The sequence below is a fragment of the Indicator indicator genome, chromosome 7 (assembly GCF_027791375.1).
Source record: "Indicator indicator isolate 239-I01 chromosome 7, UM_Iind_1.1, whole genome shotgun sequence".
NCBI lineage: Eukaryota > Metazoa > Chordata > Aves > Piciformes > Indicatoridae > Indicator > Indicator indicator.
The window spans coordinates 29,587,318-29,603,046 of record NC_072016.1 but is presented as its reverse complement, the minus strand read 5'-3'; positions in this window follow the sequence as shown (position 1 = coordinate 29,603,046).

The window sequence follows — 15,729 nt, the reverse complement described above, 5'->3', positions numbered from 1 at the left end:
AACTGTTGGTCTAAAGGGCTTTATGAGTAAGGTGCTGCTGTTCAGTTTAAGGGTGACAACTGCTCAAGGCAAAGAAAACATCACACTTGGCATCCTTCTAATCTTGGCAGGAAAAGCAGAGTTTGAGTAGGCAAAGAGCTAAATTCCTATCGTTACCAGAAGTGGTTCTTCCAGAACAAGAGAAAGAGACTTTGGCAGGACTTGCTGGGGAATCATGAAGCATGGATTCCCATGCTATGTCTGCTCTTTGCATAAATAAACGTTTCAGTTCTTAAGAGATTCAACAATCTTGGTAAGATCTAGATGAATATCATTATTGAAAGTAGGGTATGTAGCTCTGCTACAGCAACTTTTTCCAAGTCCATATACCTTCATGAGGTTTTCTACAGCAAGTATTGTACTTGCCATTGAATTTGTTCTTCACAGCTAAATGTTAGGTGATTCTTTTCCCTTATGTGTGTACTGCTTTGAATCCTGCCCTTCTCCCTAAAAACTCCTTGTAGTTGGTATGTGCGGTGCTTTAAACACCAACCTACAACTTACTTCCGGTGGCTTTTGTCTCTGCTGCTTCATAGAGGATGCAAACAATGTTAGTCTCTAAGTGAAACTTGTGTGTCACTGAGAGTGACTCATTCATTAATCTGGGATGGTCAGACCATTTAGTCATGTAGTTCTTTTTATGGTGGTGACAAGGAGATCTCGAGGAGAAAGCAGATATGCATGTTTGCTCTCGTACTTTGCTTAGCAGGGACTTCTTTGCAGGAAGTACCAGACATAAAATGTGCATTTTCTATGTCACACTAATATCTGTATTAACTGTTGTCTTGAAATGTGATGTGGAACTCAGGTTCTTAATGTTTTCCTAGTTTGCATTTACAATACATGTTTGTTTTTTTGTTGTTTTTCTTTTTTGGCTTTCGCTGTAGCTAGCAAATAGGCACACTTTCAAATACATTTGTTTTTAAGATACTTGAAGCAAAACTGCAGTAAACCTACAGAAATACCAGTGCACTACGGAGAATACAAGAATTGAAATGGTTTCCTGTAATAGTGAGGTACTTGTACAGCTCTGTGTCTATTCATCGTGATATACATATTAAGTTAACCAGCAAGCAAAGATCATTTTGCCATAATTTAAGCATTGTAGTTTACTTGAGGGATTATAGATGGGGATGTGAAGCATTAAAGCTCAGCATATGGTATGTGTGACCTCATCATTGTGGGGTTTTTGTCTGAGTGGTATTTGGCAGTATCCATCATGGGTGCTCTTGGGCTGAAGTGTGTGGTTCTGCTCTTATTGTCCAGAATGGCTGGAGTGAACTGCATTATACTTTGTACAAGCAAATAAAGAGCAACAGAAAGTGTTTTATAGCATGTTTTTTCATAATAAAATACACTTATGGAAAGACTCTGCTTTGGCTAAGCAGTCAGTGCATTTCAGCTGTGTCTCAGTCACGTAGAGTAGGGTGCATGATAAGATTATATATTTCCCATGATATACCTGATGTGTACACACAGATTTCCTGTGTGTGATAATATAATTCCAAAGGATTTGTGAGCATACAGCACTGCAACAAACACATGCAGCTGACACAGGGCAAAGAATTCAAATTAAGTTCCTTCACAATCATTAAACTTCATGCAAAGGTGGTATTTCACCACTTGAGGAAGGAAATGAGTGGGCAAAGTCTTCAAAAGTCCTGCTGCCTATTGAGTTAAAAAAAAAAAAAAAGATACAATCCCGCTAAGAACGAATCAAGAGTACTTAATTTCTCTTCTGTGGCAGATTTTCTATCTGAGCCACTGTACTTATTTATATTCTCTTTCAGAAAATCTTTTTTAAGACAAGTCTGGTTTCGTTAGTGTTTCAAAAATGATAAGGCCTGCCTCTGTGCTGAAGGTTGCAGATAGAAACAGCACTGAGATGTCCCCTGTGGGAGGTGTGACATGCACAGTGATAGGCCTGTGTACTTTGCTCTTTTTCTAAACATGCATTGCACATTTGAGAGCTGACAGGTCAAATGTCTAACACACCTTAAAGATTGTTGAGGTAAAAATCATTAAATGGGCTAATCTTATTTGACCTATTAGAAAGTCAAGTTCTATATACCATGAAGTAAGGCTTAGGAAAAAAGTGTTGGGGAGCTCTGATCCTCTTCCCATTTATTATGTGTAGACATTGGGTTGTTCAGGCCTTGATGGTCTCATGAGATGTTTGCTTATAGGAGCAAGCCAATGGTGCAGCAGGGCTTGTGTAGCAATGATGCACACATTAAAAATTCATTTGAATGTAGTGAAACAGGAATAAAATAATATTTTTCAGTCTTTAATAAAGTACTGCATAATCATACATGCAGTCATCTTTCAAACAGCTCTTTAAACTTTAGCCTTAAAAATAACTATTGCAACAGAAAATTGCTTTTCCCATAAGCTGGTACCTCCACTGACCAGGTGGGCAGGAGCTTTTGAGCTGGTCCCATCTTTTGAGGTTGAGCTTGGGAACTCCTGGTGCCAGCCAGCTGGTGAACAGTGCCATCATGGGTTCCCCTCCCACTTCCATTTCCTCTACTGGTGACAGAGGTGCACACAGCTTTCTGCATCTTTAACTCTTCTCAGCATTGTGTTTAAGTGCCATCTCTATGCTTTCCTGTTTCTCTGCTGTCTGGACCACCCATAAATAGTCCATCTGGTTTCTCTGGCAGCATCATAAAGAGAGATAGTCTAAACTGCCTGTCACTGACACCTCCATGTATAAGTGTGCAGCTTCTATGGGAGGGGAAGCAAAAGGCTGCCTTCAGCTAGAAGTGGGTCAGATGACTTATACCAGTCCACTCTCCAGGTTACACATGCAGGATAGAAGAATTTTATCAGGGTACTTGCAAAGAGTGAGAAATGAGGGAGGAGGAATTGGATGTGTTCCTGTGTGATCTGGTATAGGTGATCCTGCTCTGAGATGGGGCTTGGACTAGGTGATCTTTAGAGGTCCCTTCAAACCCCTATCATTCTGTGATTCTGTGACATTCTGTAATTGGATCCCCCTCCATTGGTACAGTCAGGGAGATACACACCGCCTTTCCTAAGTCTGTATTTGCACCACCCTGTGAAAAAGAGCTGCTTCTCTGAGGACTTCATCTGTCTTTATTCTCAAAATAGATGAATATAATTGTATCTTTCTGATTTACCTTGATTTCTTAAGAAGAAATAAGGGCTTCAGTCACTTTCTTGTCTTTCTCAGTGAGGCTTGGCATAGGAGTGGAGTTCTTCCAGATCTGACAAGACTTAGGGAAGTCAGCAGCTTGGAGGGGAAGCCATCAGTCATCAGGTGGGTGGCATAGCTGCTGCAGATGGTGTGACTCTTCAGGTAGTGGGAGGGAGTTGAGGTGGAGCTGCTGAAGGCTGTGGGAAGGAAAGGGAAAAAGTTGTGAGGTCCTTGGGATAAGCTGAGGTTGCTACATGGAAAAACAGGTTTTCTTCCACTGTCTTAGAGAAACTTTACTTTTCCTACAGTTTTTAAGAAATCACAGTTGGTTAAATGTTTTTTGCCTTCATTTAATCCTACTTGACGTAATGTTAATAATATAATAGTTTAATAACAATAAATAATTTTAGTTGGAATTTGAAAACAGGGCAGATGGAATAAAACTTGCTACTTCTTTGAAGGTGCAGATCAAGTCCTTTTACTGGAGTATTTTAGTAGTTCTCAAAAGCAGTTTTGGGAGTACTGAACCTACAAATCCATCCAGTGTTTCTGGGTATGGAGCTTTCTGTGTGTGATCGCAGATCATTACTTTTCACCTATAAAAGCCTAAGGAAAACACCACTCAGTAGTAAGAGAAGGGCACTTTATCCTCTGGTTTGTATCCTCAGTATTTCCAGCTTCCACACTTGATCTATTAAAAAAGGAAAGTTTAAAGTGTTTCTTACGTGATGTTCTTGACCAACACTGTTTTCATAATCCAGATAAAAAGTCAGCTCCTAGAGAAGCCTGTTGCGCTTTATAATTAGACAATGCTTTCCCAGCACATTCTTGCTTTCCCAAGTAGTTGCTTTATGTTGGGATTGGGAATCCTTCAGTGTTTTGGGGAACTCTGAAGTGTGAATGAGGGTAAAATCCTGCAGTCATGGCCTGAGAGTGCTTTACCCAGGGAGGGACAGTAGACCTTCCTGCACTCTAGGTAGGGGGGAAACTGTCATTGAAATGTGTTCTTAGCAGAACTAAGATTTAGATTGAGATGATGAACACGATAGCTTGCTTGATAAGTGCTCATGGTTTTGTTTGCCTTTGTTCCTCTGATACATTACTTTGTTCAGATCTGATACCCTGTAACTTTTTCTTGCCCCTAACAGATCGACTCTTTTGTGGGGTGTAGGGGTAGTGCTTCATGAGACATGCTCCCCAGCCTTCATTAAGCTGCAGTTAATACAGGTTGAGAGCTATAGCAGTTCCAAGTGTGTATAAGGAATTCCTTTTCCAGGCCACAGATGTGGGGAGAAACTCGAGTAATCTTACGCAAACCTGAGGGGTCTTGTTGTTGAGTTTTTTTTTATTTGGTTTGGTTTTAGTTAAATTTAAGTGTAAATTTCAGTTTTTTCTCCGATACTGAAGTAACTGCATTAATAAAACTAAGTGTGCAGTACTTGTTTTGACATTGAAGGCTTGGTGTACAGTGTGCATTTTGTTATCAAACGTAGTATCTTTTTAACACTGTAGTACAGAATTGAATATGGTTCTAAAATGTGGGGGGGGGTTGACTACCATTGTTTGTAAATACTGATCCCACTCTTCCATCTAGCAAACATTTCCTGTCTTCTGAATGGAATGAAAATTAACTGTTCCTGTTTTCTTTCCCCTGCATTCACTTCTTGTATGTGTCTGCCAGCATTACTGGGATTAGTATTGTAGCATGTTTATGATGAGAAAGTGATGCATGATAATTTCTGTGCATATCACAAATTACTCTATATTTTAGGATTTTAGTAGTGAATTTTAAGCATGGAGTTGAGAAATTATATTTCAAACATAGGGGCTGGGCTTTTATCCACTGTGAATGTTTTCTTTCCTTTTGCTGCCTTCTTACCACCACTGCACACCACTTTGGTGTACAACAGGTAAAATCAAGTTAAAGCAAATTTCAGGATGCGTAAGGGTTGGTAAGGGTTGGTGGCTAAAGTGTGGTGCTTGACAGGCTTCCAAACACTAACAAGTGGTGCAGTTCATTCTTGAATTATGTTCTTAATAGGATTTTTTTTAGTTCTGTGTGCTAATAGATGTATTGATGGAAAAATATTACGAAGTAGAGGAGCATTGTATCGGTTCTAAACAGTGACTCCTGAGTTTACCCTAAGGAGCTTATGGCAGCAACAACCGAAATGTCCCTATTTTCTGATTAATTTAATCTTTCCTCTTTGTAAGGCCATTATTTGCCTGCTTTATAAAAGACACAGCCACTGCTTTCTCCGGTGTTGCGGAGAGCTGTAGTGTTAATCCAAATATACATCCCAACTGGTCAGACCTGTTATTTATAGGGAAAATTCCTAAAATGTCTCCAGCAGGTCAGAACAGAGCTCTTAGCAATAAAAAAGCACACAGTTGTGGCCACGTTGCTTCTGATGCTGTCTTGGAGCAGAGGCAGCATTTCCGTGTTTGTAAAGAACTGGACTTTCTGTTGCCTGCCCTGCCATACAGTTGAACAGTCTGCACCATAGAGACCAGAGAAGTGTTGTCTTCCGAGTGAAATTCTGCAAGAAAGTGTGCTAATTATTTCCCTCACCCAGATGCACTGCTTCTGTGCAGTGCTACTTTAAATCATGTTAGAAATTTATTTTGAAAAGTTCTGTCTTAACACAGTGGTACTCATTTAAAATGTGAGAGAAATGTGTTTTATTCTGAACTACCTTCATATTATCAGCATGCTGGCCAACACTGTTAACAGTATTAAGTAACATGTTTTCAGACAAACCCTGGAAAACCACTTGAAAATAAACTGTTACTATAATAGTAATTAAGTGGATCGAACTCCACTAAAGCTGTCTTTCAAGGATGTTTTGAAGGTCTCTGTGTATTAGAAGCGGAGGCTCAGGGGAGACCTCATTGCTCCCTACCTGAAGGGAGGTTGTAGCCAGGAGGGGGTTGGTCTCTTCTCCCAGGTAGCCAGCACCAGAACAAGAGGACACAGTCTCAAGCTGCGCCAGGGGAGGTTTAGGCTGGAGGTGAGGAGAAAGTTCTTCACAGAGAGAGTGGATGGCCATTGGAATGGGCTACCCAGGGAGGTGGTGGAGTCACCATCCCTGGAGGTGTTCAAGAGGGGATTGGACGTGGCACTTGGTACCATGGTTTAGATAGTCATAAGTTTTAGGGTGACAGGTTGGACTCGATGATCTTTGAGGTCTCTTCCAACCTCCTTGACTCTTGATTCTATTCTTTCCTCTTGACAAAAAAAACCCAAACTGTTACGATGTTCAATGCTGTGAGGGATTTGTGTTTTGCCCTTAATCCTCGTGACTTATGAGGGGAGAGGAGATGCCAAGTTGTATGTTCCTGGAGTTCCTATTTAGTACATAGGGTTGAGGATCTTTGCAGAAGGGAGTAGGTAGCTCTGTGACTGCTGGTAATCTAAGTTGATGGTGGTTCAACTTGAAGAGCAGATAGTCATTCACAAGAGCAAGATTCTCATGAGCATATTTCTATGAGGTGGTATTAATTCTTGGGAGCTATTGTCTGTCTGCCACGTATTAGGTGGTGTTTTACACCAGATTTGAATTGAGAGACCTTTGCTTTTTAATAGAGTAAGTTCTTAGTTATCAGAGAATCTTGTCAGAGATACTGTGTTGCTGAGTAATGCAACTGATAAAAGATTTGATGGAGGTAACTACCGTGAGATAAGAGGTGAACTCTCTGGTCTGTCGTCATGTGTGGCTATGATGTACAGCTTTCCAACTCTGCCAGTTCAAGCTGCCACAAGTAACTTGTGCTGTCACCCTGATGCAAGGAAGATGTGTCTTCTGAGCAGGAACTGATCTTTTGGCTTGGTTTCTAAGGGCATTAGTCTGCCTTTCTAGCAGCTCGCAAGTCAGACAACTGGCGATCAACAGAATGTACTTTGTACTTCAAGATCCCTCCATCCATACAGCTTGTTCTTTAGCTGATACAATTTGGGGAGTTAGATGCCTTCCTAAAGCTGTTCACAATTCATATGGTGTCTGGGTCTCAGTTTAAATTTTAATACCAGTGTATGAGAGATTTTTCTCCCTTCTACTCACTTAGCTCGTCTCCTTGTTAGCATCAACTTCATTCTGTTAATTGCTTGCTTCAGGGAAATGTCTGCACTTTGAGGTTTCTTTTCCCATAGTGGTATTGAGCTGCTTGGTAAGTGACTTAAAGGCTTGTTCCTTTATCACCACATGACTTGGGAGTTGCTGAGTGGGGTAGGACCAGTACTCCCTCCCTGTTTCTCTTAGGAGAAGCTATACCAAAATGCAAAATTGGGATAAAGTTGTCTGTTGTACAGATGGTGATGATAAATATGTGGAGCCTGCAATGAGGAAGGGGACAGAAATGTGATTCAGTGGGGAAAAAAAAAGGCAAATGTGTGGCTGTGTCACCAAAACGAGTGAGAAGATTAATGTAGAGCAGCACTGTTTACTTGACCTTTCATTCCTTTGTACATGGAGAATGTAAGTCGTACAGACTGTCACTATGGTGGTCTGAGTGGAGGCTGATGGCCCACCCGCCAGGTTTGTAGCAGGAACCACTTGTTTGGGGATGTCTTTAGATCAGATGCTAGAAGATATCTCTGGCACTCCAGGAGATTTTGCTTTTCTGACCCAAATTGTCACAGCTGCTCAAAGAGAGGGTGACATAACCTATGAGCATAAGGTCATCTATTTTTATTTGTTACTAATCTCTTTTTTCAAATGAATTAACTGTTGCAGAAGTCACTAGAGCAGTTTTTAGGTCAATTTATCACAGTCCCTCCCTAGTGCAGGTTAGATTTTGCTTATCCTTTGGTGGCTGCTTGCTTCCCTGCTGCATGCACATTCTGCATGGTGCTCTCATTTGCTTTCTGCCTTTCCATACTAGATTCTCAGCTATAGCTACAGGAGTAGCTGACTTGTGAAAACCAAGTTCTCCAGCATGCCCTTTCACCTGAGACCTTGGTAGTCTTCCAGGAAAGCAGTATCTCTGTTTATTTTTGTGTTTGTGAGCTAAAATCCAGGAGAATATTTTACTTCAAGTCAGATTATTTTTTCCCTGTGTATTCATGTTTCTAATTTTAATATATTTTCCATAGGATAATATTTTTTATTTCTAATAGAATTTTTCTGGTATTCATAGGGATGTGAGTTACTCTTCCAGAGCTGAGCTAATTGGTGCAATGATGCTCTGTAAAACCTGAAGTCATGACTTGGAGAAGCGTACACATGCCCTGCTCGCCTAATTCTTAAACCTGATAATTAAAATTTTAAAATCAGGTTCAACTCTTAAATTATTGAACAGGTGAAAGGAAGAAGAAGGAGGAGTGTGTGGGGAGATTCATTAGGCAGGAGGGAAACATGGTGGGAACAAAAGAAAAATAGTTGATAGTTTTTCCTAAGAAATATTTACTGACAGTTGGAAAATTACTGAATTTGTAGGCTTTTCCCCCCACCCCTATAGTTTTAACTTCTTATTTATAGAATCATATTTGTTGCTGTTAAACACTGTTTGTAACCCTTAATCGTAAATGTTTGTGGTCCTAAGTATCTCTAAACAACAGTCCCTGTCAGACCAATGCATTCAGAACCACTTGTTGGGAAGGGATTAGTTAATCCCTGTTGTCTGGCCTGGCCTCTGCACGTAGGGAGAGTGTCACTGCTGTCCTGCCCTTCCCCATGCGACATGCCTCAGTGCACGTGTGAGCAGGCCTGACCTCAGCTCGACTTTGTTTCTGGTTTAGGGGTCAGGGTTGTGCCTTCAAGCTTGACTTAACTGGTTCAGATGTAGCCCCAGCAGCTGCTGGGTTTGAATGAGGTAAATTGTGACTGTGCGCTCAGAGCAGCAGAAAATAGGTCAAGTGTGGGTTGGCTTTACATAGAAAGCGCTGGCGTCGCCTGCTAAGCCTAAACCTCTTCCCCCAGCTCAGACAAAGCCGTTTAAGGTAAACTGGGAAGTTAGGATCTCCCAAAAAAACTTTCTGTCCTCTGGTAGCCTTGATGCTTGTGGCTGGCATTGCCCTTCATGTGCAGCCTGGAGCAGGAGGGAGGTTGCCCTAGTTGCAGGGGCAGGTGATGAGTGAGGTCAGTGTGTTCCCCCTGGAGCAGTCCCCTCTGGAAAGGAATTTCTCCGCTGGCTTGCTTGGAGCAGCACAGCCCTGCGGTCTTCAGCACCTTTCTGACCTCCTGCCCACCAGCTGCAGTGCCGTGGCAGCTGGGGTAGCTAGCCTTTCACTGGTCAGAAAGGAATAAGCTGTTTTGTGGTAAATTTTGTGATCTCTTGGCTAAATTTTATGATCTCCCTGTAAGGTTTTGCTGTCATCTGTGTAGCATTGGCATTGCCTGTGCTTGCCCAGTGATGCCCTTTGGGGTGTTGGTTGCTGCAAATTTTTCTGTGTTTCAGATTCTCATCTTTAGCTACTGGAAGAATGTCTTATAGCATGGTAGATGATTACTAACAATCAATAGTTGATGTTCTTTTTAAGATCTTTGGTATTCTGCCTATCCAGAGTTTATGTCACTGTTTTGTGTGGGTCTTTTAACCCTGCTCAGTCTGATGTCAGGCAGGACAATATTGAGATTAAAGGTTTGTTAGAAAGTTAGTGAAGGAGATGACAGATCAGTTATATAATCAGTTATGTCAGGTGACACAATTGGTGCTATTTAACAAGGAATGAAAATAAGGAGAGAATAGTGTAAGGACCTTTTGAACGAGGTAAAAATATGCATGGATATGTTTAGGGGTGGGGTGTAGGTAAGGTATTCAATTTTTTTTTTTTTAATGTGAGAAAATTACCTGCTAAAAAAGTCCACTAGAGCATTAGTATGCATTCCCATCAGTCTGTATTTGAAAAACAATACTTTCTGCTGCCACTGCTCTTTGGAGGCTCTTGTGGCAATGAGTGGGCAGGTGTCGACTTACCTTGTTCCTTGTTTTCAAAATTTAATTTCTATGCAGCTGAAGTTCCATGAAGTTATAAAAATTGTTAGGTGCAAAAAAAAAACTAAAAAGGGGGTAGGCTTATTTTATAGAAATTGTTTTCAAGATGTGTACTCATGAAGCAAGAAGAAATCAAGGTTTTTTGACTCTTTGATCTCTGAATTTATTTGTGGTGTTTGAATTTACTGACAAAATGCTTATTTCCATGTGCTGTGCATAATGTGTAAACATTGTAAACAGGACTTTCAAGTTGGTTATGTAGTAGTTTTCATTTAATTCGTGTCCTAAATTATCAGAAAACCTCTAAGCAGCCAGAGGAAGCTATAGTTAATTAAGCCACAGATGGTGAGGACTAATGTGGTGTTGACCTTTGTGAGGACTGCAAAATCTCCTTAGTCTTTCTCTGTAAAATGCTAGCTGAAATGAGTTCTACTGATATTAAAAACCTGTCCTTGATGCATTGAAGCCAAATACAGGGATACTGTGGCCAAGGGAAGACACTTTCCCAAATAAACCTCTGCAGGTTTCTAATGCTCAGCGTGTCTTGAGACTTGGTCTTAAGGACTCTGATGTAAGCTTTTTTTTTAGTGCTGAACACCACTATTTTTCCATGACTGGTTTTCCTGGGGTGCATTTTGTCAGTTCTCCTCCTTTGCTGAAAACAGAGAACTGACAATTGATTGGAGTTTCTGTGCTCTCCTATGAAGAGCATATAGGCTGTGTGATTTGGGGGGAGGAACGATTATTTGGATCCACCTTTGAGTTGCTATTTTGTGTTCCAGAGTTTCATCTCTCAATGTAATGAACCCCTTTCTGCCTCTCAAGTTGATGAAGAATGACTTGGAGAAGTGTTGTAAAATGTCAAGGGAAAAATCTTTCTACAATAGTTCAAGTCATGTTGGGAAGGTAGAGAGCTGTGGAAATGTGGAGGCATTCCCACCACAGACATGCCTGGCTGCCCAAAATAGAAAATGTTTGTGGTCATACGAGTCTTTCAGAAGGTGCTTTGTATGATCTTTGGGCAGTTTGACTCATTCAGGGATGCCTCTCAGTCTCTTGGACAGTATTTTGTTTGTGGATGGGGCTCAAGTAGGAGAATTCTGTATATATTTGATTCTGACTTGTTTTTCTGTGAGTACTGTCTTTTAAATTCCTATTTGATCATCATGACTTGGAGGAATTTTGAAGTATTATAAGTGATCTGCACTTGTTCACCTGTGGCTTTGATTGACAAGTTAGGTTTATCTGAATAAGCTTTCTGCAAATGCTTTGCTGAACAAAGATTTCTACATTCTGGTTAGGGCAGTGTGATATTTTAACTTAGTGGTGTGGTCTGTAGTTTCCAACCTGCTCTGTCATTTTGGACCAGAAGAACAGATATACTAGAAAAACACTGGATCACTTTGTTACTTGGGAAAATGTCATTCTTTATCCTTTTCAGGACTTCAAGCATGTCCTCAGCAGGTGAGAATTAACACCTAGAGAGATACACAGCTGACTCGTGTTCATCAGATAAGCAGAAAGCCCACTGCACCAGAAGTTGATTCCTCTTTTGGTCTGGAAAGAAGGGAGAATACCAGCAAAGATCTAAAAGCTTGGCTTGGCATAGGTTGGCAGGCTTCTGATAGTCACATTGCTTCATGTGACTGTCTTCCAGAAGGGCAGGAAGGATTATCTGGACCATGTCTTTCTAATCCATGCACCCTTTGTCTTCCCAGTATTGCATGTAGTCATTTGTGGAGCAAGGGCCACTGCCTTATGAAGTACCTAAAGAGCTTCCTACAGGAGATAATAAGAAGAAAATTGCAGTCCCATTTATTTGATTTGCATTCTGATTTGTATTTCATAATGATTTCAAACCAGCATTAACATCTTCTTGGAGGAGTTATTCCAGGACTTGTGGAAAAACTAGTCTAGGAGAGAGGGTACCCTACATTCTTCTGTGAGTAAAAATACTTTAAAAGGATGAAAAGTCTGGAGGAAAATTCTGCAGGGCATTTCTTCTGTGGGTTAGCCTGTCAATCTTGCTACTTTGACCAAGAAGGAGGGGAAAACTGAAGGGCGTAATTGCCAGGGTTCAAACCTGTAAACAGTGTTGTTGTTTCTCAAGCAATACAAGGTAAGGAAAAGGACTGGGCACTGCAGTCATCTGCTCATCTTCAGCACCAAGGCAGGGAAGAGACTGCAAGTCACCAGCCTTGATTTGGGACCCTTTTTCCCTGTTTTTGCAAAGATTGTGGTGTGTGCTAAAGCTGTGCTTAAGGCTGTAACTTTATAACATGAGGCAGTTTATTTCCTGGCTTTTAGATGTTCAAATCTAAAGATTAATTATGGGGAAAAGTTAATCAGAGCACACACTTTTTTCATCAGCTATGTAATAGATACACAAAAGAACAGAAGTTTTGGAATTTGGGGAACCTTTTTTTTTTTTTTTTTCCAGTATCTTGATAACTGAGTTTCAGTTATCAGTAGTTTTGCTTTGATGCACTGTTTTCTGTTGACCACTGCATATCTAGAAGCAAAACACTTTTCTTTTTCTTTCTTCTTTGCAGGGATTGATGATATGAGTTAAAGGTATATTTTATATGTGTATTTAGAAACCCTGGGTTCATGGTGACATCCTTATGTAATCCCAGTCATACCTGCATGTGCTTTGGATCTTTGACCTGGCTTGTGCCTTTTGTAGCTCATCTTTTGCCAAGCCTGAGGAGATGGACTTTGCAGTCTCCTTTCCTAAGTGTTCACACAATCACTTTCCATCAGAGACATACATCTGAACAGGAGATAGAAGTAAAAGGTTGAAATGTATTGTCTCTAGGATCACCAGTGTCTTCAGTGCCAAGTTCAAAGGCAGCAAAGGTGCTTAGAAAGTATGGGAAATCTAAAAAAAGGAAAAGTGGAGTGAGTGGCCTTAAGAAACAGAAGGAGCTCAAGACAACTTTGGAGACTCAAAAGCTTTGCATAAAGAACTCATTGAAATAGAATAACTTCAAGAGTAACAGCTTTGACTTGTGGTGGTACCTAATCAGTGGTATGGTCCTGAAGATACAAGTTGTTTTAGATGACATTGAAGGATTTATTCAGAACATGTGAGATCTGCATATTAACTGCTTTTAAACTCAGCCAGCCTTTGGTATAGCAGTGCCTCAGTCTGTTGCTTAGGCCTAATGCTTGTGGATCTGAGGGGAAATTTTTGGTATACGAATCTCTTAGAGATACTGTGAAAGAGAGTACAATAGGAAGGAGGGCAGATGAATGATCATCACAGTTCTGGTTCCAGGGTCCACTAGGTTCCCCTGGCAAATCATTCCTTCTTTCCAGTGGTGGTGTAGCTTCTGTATGTAGGGTGAAAGCACAGGAATGCAGGACAGCTAATACCTTTTTATGTTGCCTCTGGAGAGGAAGTGTTTTGCTGGTCTGCCACCCTTGAAGAAATGTTATTATTGACCCTCTAGTCCCTCTAGCAGTGCTAGCAACGTACTTATCTGGTTGGTGTTTTTAATGTGGTGGTTAAAGTCCTGTTGATCTTCGTCTTTACTTTTAGTTTGTTCCACTTTATATGTATTAAAACAATCATCAAGACTATTCCTTTTGGATCTGAGGCCATACCCTTTTCAAAGACACAAGGAGAGCATAATTTTCTCTAATAACCAGAGCATCGATGCATTCTCCCTAATGGGGCGTAGCAAATCTTCAAGTGTCAGGAAGTGAATTTTGAATTGGAAATAGACATCCTGTGATCAGTGGGTTAGCAGGAATAATCTAATCCAAATGAACAGAGAGGAATTGCTCATGTCACTTGAGGGCCTGTCAGCAATGCATGATTCCCTGAGTGTTGCTTGTATCTTTCTATTCTATGGCTAGAGCTCTTCATAATACATTGTGAAACATCAAGGAACTTGCTGGAGATCAAGGAAAGAAATTACTTGATCTTAGCTGCAGTACTGGTAAAACATTTTACATTTTGTATGTGGAGAATGGCTCTGATTATTGTAGTTGTCTGAAATTCTCTTGGCACAAGTGAATGTTCCTGCAGTTCACGAATTTCCAAGGCTGTCTTCTGCATGAGGAGTCACCAGGCTGCAGTGCAGCTTTGTTTCTCTGCTACAAGCCTTAAAGGAAGAAATACCAAGTTATAGAGAATAGAGAAATAGGTATTCTAAGAGTCTAAAGATGAATGATGATTTAAGCCATGCTTTCAAGGATGCAAACCAGATTTTGTTCCTAGTTTTTCCTTGTTAGGAGGACAGTGCCAGCAAATGTCTCAATTTCCCAGACAGTGTCCTGCTCAAACACTGAAAAAGAGCCTTTCAGGAGACCTGAATATAATAAAAATTGGTGTCTCTTATTGGAAATTGTCTAATTAATGAGGGTCTACATACTTGAAAATCAGTACTGGTGTTTCTCTCAGGATACAGCTATCTCTTATGTGTTATCCTTGTGGGTTTTCTGTCTATGTTTGTTCTCAATATGTCCATATTACATTTCACAGAGAATGGAAAAAGATTTTTTTTTTTAAAAAAAAGAAGGTTTCACTTAATCGTTATTTCAACAATTCTTTCTGCATACCTGTAAACATTAAAATCCTTAGAGGCCAATTTTAGCTTGTAGTAAGACAGTATTTATGAAACTGTGATCCTATTAATAGCTTACAAGTCTGGCCACATGTGGGATCTGCCATCCCATGTTCCCGTGAAATAACTTCAAGCACTATGTTATGCTTTTAACTTATCTGGGGTTTGGTTGGTTTTTGGTTGTTGTGGTTTGTGGGTTTTTTTGTGGTTTCTTTTGTGGTTTGGGTTTTAATACAATGCAGGGATTTGTAGGTGGTCAGTAAAATTAGCATCACACTACTTAATATTATATACTGAAATACATCTAGGAAAATAAACCGAAATGTTACAAGTAAACATAACATATGGTTCTTTTTTTAATCTCTACTTTAGGACGACGTAGACAGTCTAAACCCAGTTCTCAGGGATAACCCGCAGTTACATGAGGAGGTAAAAGCCTGGGTAAAGGAACAAAAGGTTCAGGAGATTTTTATGCAAGGTAATTATGTGGGCAATTATGTTATTTTTGTTCTGTATTAGCTAGTTTAAGGCCATTAGATGTGGGACTCATCCCATAGCATTTGTGATTTAATGGAGAATGTATTTCTAACTTGGAAGTTATTTTTTGGAAGTATTTGTTAATACAAGAAAAGACGACTGTGTAAGAAGCTGTGCCTGACTTCTTCAGACTGCACTTAACTTGTTTGTTTTGGTTATTACAGCTAAACTTGGATATAGTCATCTGAACATAGATGTTTTATAGTTTGGTGTGAAAATAAGTATGAATGGCAGTCACATCTTTCAGCATGCTTAAAACTGCTTTGTGCTGTCAGTGTTACTGTTACAAGCGATAACTTCTCAGGTATTTGTCTGTGCTTCTGGCTCTTCACAGAGGTGAAGAGTAGTTTCAGATCCTCACCTCACATCCTCATCCTCTGATTAAAAAGTGCCTTTCAAATCACTTAGGATTTTGTAACTCTGTTCTAATGCTGTGAGGCTGCAGCAAACACAGGCATCATTTTCACACTGTAGATACAACAGTTT